Source organism: Colobus angolensis, unplaced genomic scaffold (genome assembly GCF_000951035.1).
Source record: "Colobus angolensis palliatus isolate OR3802 unplaced genomic scaffold, Cang.pa_1.0 Scaffold331, whole genome shotgun sequence".
In the NCBI taxonomy this organism is placed as follows: Eukaryota; Metazoa; Chordata; class Mammalia; order Primates; family Cercopithecidae; genus Colobus; species Colobus angolensis.
In genome coordinates, this window is record NW_012116611.1 from 1,663,359 (window position 1) to 1,673,213 (window position 9,855).

Consider the following 9,855-nt stretch of genomic DNA (forward strand, 5'->3'; position numbering starts at 1 on the left):
ATACTTGACATTATTTCAAAATTTTGAATTTGTTAAAACTTGTTTTGTGGGCTAACATATAATCTGTCTTAGAGAATGTTCTATCTGTGGTTGAGAAGAGTGTATATTCTGCTTCTGTAGAATGGATTGTTTTGTATATGTCTGGTAAGTTCATTTTGTCTAAAGTGTCATTTATAAGTCTGATGTATTCATCTTTCCATTGCTGAAAGTATTGAAATACTGTACTATTATTGATTTACAGTCTATATCTTGCTTCATTTCTTTTTAAAGTTGTTTTATGTATTTATGTGCTCAAATTTTGAGTGCATATATAATTGTTTTATTATTTGAAGAATTGGTCTCTTCATAATTATATAATAACCCTTTTGTATCATTTTACAGTTTTTGACTTAAAGTTTATTTTATCTTATATAAGCATAGCTATCACTGTTCTCTTTTTTCATTTACATGGACTATCTGTTTTCTCCTCTTCACTTTTAGTCTACGTATGTAATTACAGGTTAAGTGAGTTTCTTGTGTGCAGTACATGGTTGAGTCTTGCTTTTTTTTTGCTCACTCAGCTTCTCTATATCTTTTGATTAGAGAATTTAATTCATTTACATTCAGGGTAATTATTTCTTTTTTTTTTTTCACTGTTCAAGGTTTATTGGGGGTTTTAGTTGGTATAACACTTGGATAGTCATTTGTATTGTTTATATGTAGATCTTTTTATGTTATATGGTAATGTATACTACTGATATATATAGTTCACAAAATAAGATCCTTTGGAACAATTATGCACAAGACATACGATATTGGATTTATACACTGGATCCCAGGATGTGACTTACTGGGAAAAAATGTTGGACTAGGCATGTTCAGTAAAGGAGCCAGGAAATTATATAACACACAGTAAACATCCACCTGGCTCAAGGGGCAAATGCAGCATGTACAGAATTGGCAGTGGTGCGTCAGAACTATTTCACACTAACCAGATTAGGACTACACAAGATTAATACCATCTAGCATCAGGATATAGCTGTGGATTTCACAAACCATTCCTATTGCTAACTTCAGGAGTTAATGCTTTTCCCAGTCCATCTTAAAATATTACTGCTTTAATCACAGATCAGATAAAAAGGACAACATGCACAACCTCCAACTAGAATCCTGTTGTAGCCTAGACAGTGAAATGCTAAGACATCAGAAGTCTTTAAAATTGCAGCTCTTTTTGGATCCCCCAAAGTGTATCTGCACTCTTCTTCAAACGGGCCTCTTCCTCAGGAGTCAGAGTCACCTTCACAAAGGTCTGAGATTCCATTCTGTCCCAAAATGCAAAAACCACTAAGGAAGACATCATCCTTTATTCCATAGAGACCCTTAATCATGGTGGAAACTGGGTGCACTCGCCTAAGATTCTTCATTATACTCTGCCAAATCTGCTACAGAGAGTCCAATGGCCCAGGATGTGTAGCCTTTGAGTTTGATCACCTCATAAACACTCTCAACCACCTGCTTGTGAATCTCTTTCCACTGTTCCTTATCTTTATCAGTCCCTAAATCTGGGTGCAGAGTCTTCAGGGAGACACCAGCAACATTCATTCCACTCCATACAGGCACACTGGAATCTCCATGTTCCCCAAGGACCCACCCATGACAGCTTAATGGGTGAACTCCCAGTCTTTCCCCCATCAGGTAACGGAATCTGGCTGAATCCAGATTGCAACCACTTCCAATAACACGGTTTTTGGGAAAACCACTTATCTTCCAAGCCACGTAGGTCAAAATATCCACTGGATTTGAAACAATAAGCAACTTGCAGTTTGGGCTATATTTTACAACATTAGGAACGATGAATTTAAAGATGTTCACGTTACGCTGGACCAAATTAAGACGGCTTTCTCCCTCTTGTTGACGTGCCCCAGCCGTGATAATGACCAGCTTGGAGTTTGCAGTTACACTATAGTCTTTCCCAGAGACAATCTTTGGTGTTCTAAGGAAAAGGCTGCCATGTTGGAGATCCATCATCTCTCCCTTCAATTTGTCTTCGATGACATCAACAAGAGCAAGTTCATCTGCCAAGTCCTTCATTAAGATACTGATGGCACAGGCCATGCCAACAGCACCAACCCCAACAACTGTAATCTTATTCTGGGGAGTCTGTTCTTCCTTTAGACGATTATGAATCAGCTGATCCTTGAGAGTTGCCATTTTGGACTTGGAACCAAAAGGAATCGGGAATGCACGTCAGGCGGTCGTCCGGGACACGCGGCAATGAGATCTGGAATTGGCGGCAGCGGCTGCAGCACCCAGGGTAATTATTTCTAGGTAAGAACCTGCTACTGCCATTTCGTTAATTTTTTCTAGTTATTTTGTAGATCATTTGTTCCTTTTCTTCACTCTTACTGTCTTCCTTTGTGATTAAGTTATTATTTCTAGGACTATAATTTGATAGCTTAATTTTTACCTCTTGTTAGTTTACTATATGTTTCCTTTTGTGATTACCATGAGGTTTATATAAAAAATCTTATATTTATAACAGGCTTTTTCAAGCTAATGACAACTTACCTTTGGTTGCATAAAAATACTCTACATTTTTACTCTGCCATCCACGCATATTTTAAATTTTTGGTGTCACAGCTCGTGTCTTTTTATATTTTGTATTCCTTAACACATTGTGATAGCTATTATTATTTAATAGGTTTGAATCTTTTAACCTTCATGCTACTGTTATATATGATAACACTACCATTACATTATTAGGATATTCTGAATTAGACCATTTGCTTACTTTTACCAGAGCTTTATACTCTGATATGTTTTTGTGTTACTAATTAGCTTCCTTTTCTTTGAGCTTGAAGAATTTCTCGACACCTGTATCCACAGGAGCCCACCTAATATTTGAGGCCAGTTGTGCCTACCTAACACTAAAACAGGCCAACAGCCTGGGGCCTCAGGTTCTGACTTGGTGCTTGATTAGCCTGAACTCTGTATATGCAAGGGCCAACCTAAAGTCTGGGTCTGCAGCTGTTGGCCTGATAACGGCTGTGGGCATTAGTCGGGCATTGGGGCTGGTCTGGGGCCTCAGGCCAATAGGCTCAACCTAGCACTGGGGCAGGCTCAGAAAGCAAGTCTGCTGAGTAGACCCTGAGCCTGCTCTCTTGATGTAGTGTTCTCCCTTTTCTTTTAGGAATGGGACTTCCTGAGTGCCGAACTGTAGTGATAATTTTTGATCTTCCAGGTCTAACCACCCAGTGGAGCTACTGGGTTTCGGGCTGGTACTGGGGAGTGTCTACAAAGAGTCCTGTGATGTGATGCATCTTCAGGTCTTGCAGCCATGGATACCAGCACCTGCTCTGGTGGAGGAAGCAGGTGTATGAAGTGGACTCTGTGAGGGTCCTTGGTTGTGTTTTTGTTTAGTGCACTGGTTTTGTGTTGGTTGTCCTCCAACCAGGAGGTGACATTTTCAAGATCACATCAGCTGTTGTCCTATAGGGAGGATGCAAATTTGCCCTGGGGACATGGTCCTGACCTTTGGTTTGTAAATAATTTCACTTTGTGACAGGCCCAGGAACCCCAAATATCCTAGGGGCCTCACAAAGAGAGAAATTCACCCAATGTATACCGGTGTCTTCAGGTACAGATAAATCTTTGACTGGGCTTGAAGCTTTTACAAAGGTCTAAACTTAGATCCCTTGCGGAAAAGGTTCCAGCAGAGCCAACTGATACGAGAGACAGAGAGAGAGAGAAAGCTTACGTGGCAAATAATTATCCTTGCTGCACTTTACACAAGTCATCAAGTGAAGTAAAATAAGACTAAAAGTTGTTTTACAAATAACTTGGTACTACTATGATTTTATCCTTAATAAAACAGTGAAATTGAAGAAAGAAAAACTATGTTTCAAAATGAACAATAGTACACCTGTTATTAGATTCTTGCTTTATCTAGTGTTTATCAGCTTATTATTTTCTACAATTTAGACTAAATCCTAAAATTTTTCCTGGCGACAAGTCTCCAAAATAATGTTTTCAACATTTCTCCTCCTTTATTTTCCCTTTCCCCCATTTTTCCTAATTTGAAGTCACTAAAACTTAAGACGTTTTTTCTTACAGCCCTGCAAACTGAAGCTAGATAACATGAACTTCAGAAGAAAGTAACTGCAACCTATTTATATACATAATCCGTTTTCTTCTTTTTATTTCAATATATTTAAAGTATGAGTGGTTTTTGGTTACATGAATGAATTCTGTAGTGGTGAATTCTGAGATTTTAGTATGCCCATCATGTGAGCAGTGCACAATGTACTTAATAAGTAGTCTCTTATTTCTTACTCCTGTCCCCTGCCAGAGTCCCCAAAGCCCATTATATTACTCTATATGGCTTTCTGTTCTCACACATTAGCTCCCACTTATAGGTGAAAACATATGGTGTTTGATTTTCTATTCCTGAATAACTTCACTTAGAATAAGGACCTCCAGGTCCATTCAAGTTGCTGAAAAAGACATTATTTCATTTAATTTTATGACTGTGTAGTATTTCACAGTGTATATATACCACATGTTTTTTATTCACTCATTGGTCAATAGGCAGGTTGGTTTCACATCTTTGCAGTTGTGAACTGCAAACATATGTGTTCATGGGACTCTTTCATATAATGACTATTTTTTCTTTGGGTAGATACCCAGCAGTGGGATAGCTGGATCAAATAGTAGATCTACTTTTAGCTCTTTTAAGGAATTTCCATACTGTTTTTCGTAGAGGTTGTACTAATTCACACTATACACAGTAGTGTATAAGTGCTCCCTTTTTACCTCATCCATGTCAACATCTATTGTTTCTTGACTTTTTAATAATGGCCATTCTTGCTGAAGTAAGGTAGTATCATATTGTGATTTTATTTTGCATTTCCCTGATAATTAGTGATGTTGAAAATTTCTTCATATGTCTGTTGGCCATTTGTGTATCTTCTTTTGAGAAATGTCTATTCATATAATTTGCCTACTTTATAGGATTATTTGTTTGCTTTTTTTCTTGCCAATTTGCTTGAGATTCTTGTAGATTCTGGATACTAGTCTGTCATCGGAATCATGGTTTGCAAATATTTTCTCTCATTCTGTTTTTTGTCGGTCTACTCTGTTGATTATTCCTTTTGTTGTGCAGACACGTTTTAGTTTAATTAGGTCTCATTTATTCATTTTTGTTTTTGTTCCATTTGCATTTTGGGTCTTAGTCATAAATTCTTTGCCTAGGCCAATGTCCAGAAGATTTTCCGATGTTATTTTCTAGAATTTTTATGGCCTCATGTCTTAGTTGTAAGTTCTTTAGTTGATTTTTGTATAAGGTGAGAGATGGGGATCCAATTTCATACTTCTACATGCGGCTTGCCAATTTTTCCAGCACCATTTATTGAATAGGGTGTTCTGTTCCCAATATATGCTATTGTATGATTTGTCAAAGATCAGTTGGCTGTACATATTTGACCTCATTTCTGGGTTCTCTATTCTGTTCCATTAGTCTAAGTGCCTATTTCTATAGAACTACCATGCTTTTTTTTGTAACTACAGCCTTGCAGTGTAATTTAAAGTCTGGTAATGTGATGCCTTCAGATTTGTTCTTATTGCTTAGTATTGCTTTGGCCATTCTGGTTCTTTCTTGATTCCATGTGAATTTTAGGATTGTTTATTCTAGTTCTGAGAAAAATAATGATGGTATTTTAATGGGAATTGCACTGAAGCTGTAGATTGCTTTGAAACATATGGTTATTTTCACAATATTGATTCTTCCCATCCATGAGCGTGAGACATGTTTTCATTTGTTTGTGTCATTGATGATTTTCTTTAGCAGCATTTTATAGTTTTCTTTGTAGAGATCCTCCATCACATTGTTAAGTATATTTCTAGGTATTTAATTTTTTGCACCTGTTGTAAAAGGTATTGAATTCTTTATTTAATTCTCAGCTTGGTCATTGTTCGTGTGTGTGGTGTTACTAATTTGTGTACATTGATTTCATAACCCGAGGCTTTACTGAATTCATTGATCACATATAAGAATCTTTTGGAGGAATCTTTAGCATTTTCTAGGTGTATGATCATATCATCAGTGAACAGTGATAGTTTAACTTCCTCTGTTCCAGTTCGGATGCTCTTCATTTCTTTATCTTGCTTGATTGTTCTGGTTGGGACTTCCAGTGCTATGTTGAATATAAGTGATGAAAGTGGGCATCCTTGTCTTCTTCCATTTCTCAGGGGGAATGCTTTCAACTTTTCCCCATTCAGCATGATGTTGGCTGTAGGTGCGTCATATATAGCTTGTATTATTTTGAAGTAAGTCCCTTATATGCCTAGTTTTCTGAAGGTTTTTATCATAAAAAGATGCTGAATTTTATTGAGTGCTTTTTTTGTATTGAGATAATCATATGGCTTTTGTTTTCAATTCTGTTTATGCTATATAACACATTATTTACTTGCATGTGGTAAACTATCCTCAATCATTATCTATTATTTTTTTGATGTGCTATTGGAATGTTAGCTAGTCTTTTGTTGAGGATTTTGCATCTATGTTCACCAGGGATATTGATCTGTAGTTTTCTTTCTTTCTTATGTCCTTTTCTGGTTTTGCAATTAGAGTAACATTGGCTTCATAGAATGATTTAGGGAGGATTTTCTTTTTCTCAATCATTTGGAGTATTTTCAGTAAGATTGGTACAAATTTTTCTTTGAATGTCTGGAGAACCAACTGTGAATCTATTCCTGGGCTTTTCTTTTTTTGTTTCCAATTGTTTTATTACTCATTCTCTCTCGCTGCTTGTTACTGGTCTGTTCATGTTTTCGATTTCTTCTTGATTTAATCTAGGAGAGTTGTATATTTCCAGGGAATTTATCCATTTCCTGTAGTTGTTCTAGTTTGTGCACATAAAGGTGTTCATAGTAGTGTTTAATTATCTTTTATATGTCTGTGGTATTGGTTGTAGTGTCTCCAGTTTTATATCTAATTGAGTTTATTTGCATCGTCTCTCCTCTTTTCTTGGCTAATCTCATAATGGTCTATCAAGTTTGTTTATCTTTCAAAGAATAAGCTTTTCGTTTCCTTTATCTTTTCTATTTTTTTTTTCCATTTTATGTAGTTATTTTTCTCTATTTATTTTCTTCTGCTGGCTTTGGGTTTAGTTTGTTCCTGTTTCTCTGGTGCTTTAAGTGTGATATTAGGTTGTCAATTTGTTGTCTTTCAGACTTTATGATGTAGGTATTTAATGCTATAAACTTTCCTCTTAGCACTGCTTTAGCTGTATCCCAGATGTTTTTTATCACTTATGTCACTATTATCATTCATTTAAAATAGTTTTAAATTTTCATTTTGATTTTATTGTTAACTAATAATTATTCAGGAACAGATTATTTAATTTCCATGTATTTATATGGTTTTAAGGGCTCCTCTTGGAGTTGATTTATCATTTTGTTCCACTGTGGTTGTGAAGATACTTGATATAATTTTGATTTTCTTAAATTTAGTGAGACTTGTTTTGTAGTCTATTAATGATCTATTTTGGAGAATGTTTCATGTGATGATGAGATGAATGTATATCCTGCAGTTGTTCAGTAGATTGTAAACAGCTGTTAAAACTATTTTGGTCTAAAGTGTAGTTTAAGTACATTGTTTCTTGTTGACTTTCTGTCTCAATTATCTATCTCAGGCTGTCAGTGGAACATTGAAGTCTCGCACTATTAATGTTACTTTCTATCTTATTTCTTAGGTCTGGTACTAATTGTTTTCTAAATCATGGAGCTCCAGTATTAGGTGCACATAAATTTAGGATTAGTCTATTTCTTCTTGGGTTGATTCTTTTATCATTATATAATGATCTTCTTTGTCTTTCTTTTTTTTTACTGTTGTTACTTTAATGTCTGCTTTATATATGTGTATATATGTATATATGTGTATATATGTATATATGTGTATATATGTATATGTATGTATATATATGTGTGTATGTATATATATGTGTGTGTGTGTATATATATATAAAAATAGCTCCTCCTGCTCATTTTTTGTTTCCATTTGTGTGGAACATCTTTCTCCATCTTTACCTTAAGTTTATATGAATCCTTATGTGTTAGGTGAGTCTCTTAAAGACAGCTTATATTTGATTTATGATATTTTATCCATTCTGCCTTTCTGTATTTGTTTAGTGAAGCATTTAGGCCTTTTACATTCAACAGTAATATTGAGAAGTGAGGTACTATTCTCTTCATCATGTTGTTATATAGATACCCTGTTTTTTAAATTGTGTTATTGATTTATAGGCTCTGTGAGTTTTGTGCTTTCAAGACGTTCTATTTTGGTGCATATCGAGCTTTGTTTTGAGATGTAGAATTACTTTTAACATTTCTTGTAGTGCTGGTTTGGTACTGGCAAATTCCTTCAGCACTTGTTTCTCTGAAAATGACTTTATTTCTCCTTCATTTATGAAACTTTGTTTTACTGGATACAAAATTCTCGCCTGACAGTTATTCTTTTTAAGGAGGCTAAAGATAGGATCCCAATCCCTTCCAGCTTGTAAAGTTTCTGCTGAAAAAACTATTGCTAGTCTGATAGCTTTTCCTTTATAAGTTATCTGATGCTTCTGTCTCATAGACTTTTGACTTTTTTCCATCATGACTCTAGATAGCTTGATGACTATGTATCTTGGTGAAAATCTTCTTGCAATGAATTTCCCAGGAGTTTTTTGAGCTTTTTTGTATTTGAATAACTAAATCTCTAGCAAAGCCAGGAAAGTTTTCCTCAATTATTTACTCAAGTAAGTCTTCCACACTTTTAGCCTTCTCTTTTCCTGTAAGAATACCAATTATCCTTAGGTTTATTTTATATAATCTCATTTTAATAAGACTTTATTTATTTCTTTGGATTCTTATTTCTTTATCTTTGTACAATTGGGTTAATTCAAAATCCGTATCTTCAAGCTCTAGAATTCTTTGTTTTACTTGCTCTAGTCTATGATAAAACTTTCCATTGCATTTTGTAATTCCCTTTGTGTGTATTTCATTTCCAGAAGTTCTGATTTTTTTTTTTCTGGATGATATTTATCTCCCTAGAACATTTTTTCTTTCAAATCCTGAATGTTTTTTAATCTATTTATGTTGATTTTTTATCTTTTTCTGATATATATATGAATAGTGTAATAATCAACTTTCTGAATTCTTTATCTTGTATTTCCAAAATTTTATCTTGATTTGGATCCAGTTCTGCGAACCTAGTATAATCTTCAGGGTGTTATACAACCCTGTTTTGTCATATTACCAGTATTACTTTTATGGTTTCTTCTCATTTGGGTAGACTACTTCTTCTAACTGTTCTTGAACTTATTTTTGATTTGACTTTTTTTTTTAATTTTATTTTTTCTCCTTTAAGAATATTACTTTAGGGATGGGCACAGTAGCTCACGCCTGTAATCACAGCACTTTGGGAGGCTAAGGCGGGCAGATCACCAGAGGTCAGGAGTTCGAGACCAGCCTGTCCAACATGGTGAAACCCTATCTCTACTGAAAATACAAAAATTAGCTGGGCATGGTGGTGCGTTCCTGTAATCCCAGCTACTTGGGAGGCTGAGACAAGAGAACAGCTTGAGCCCGGAAGGTGGAGGTTGCAATGAACAGAGATTGCGCCATTGCACTCCAGCCTGGGCAACAGAGCAAGACTCTAAAAAAAAAAAAAAAAAAAAAAGACTGTTACTTTAATATTTATAGTTTGTTATAGCCTAATTTAGATATTGGTGCTTTTAGAGGTAAAGACTCTGTATGTGTTTCTTGGTTATTGAGAGTCTAATTTTGCCTCAGTATTTTATTTACTGAGTTGATTGTTCAGGCTTCAAAACAGTGAGG

The 9,855-nt window shown here is 35.2% G+C and overlaps 1 pseudogene across 1 annotated transcript; it reads right to left on the bottom strand.

Moving 5' to 3' along the window:
- Window positions 1–618: 618 nt before the first annotated feature.
- On the bottom strand, window positions 619–2,286 carry LOC105518912 (annotated as a pseudogene). Its single transcript, XR_001002895.1, has one exon. The product of XR_001002895.1 is annotated as an L-lactate dehydrogenase A chain-like (transcript).
- Between the last annotated feature and the right edge of the window lie 7,569 nt (window positions 2,287–9,855).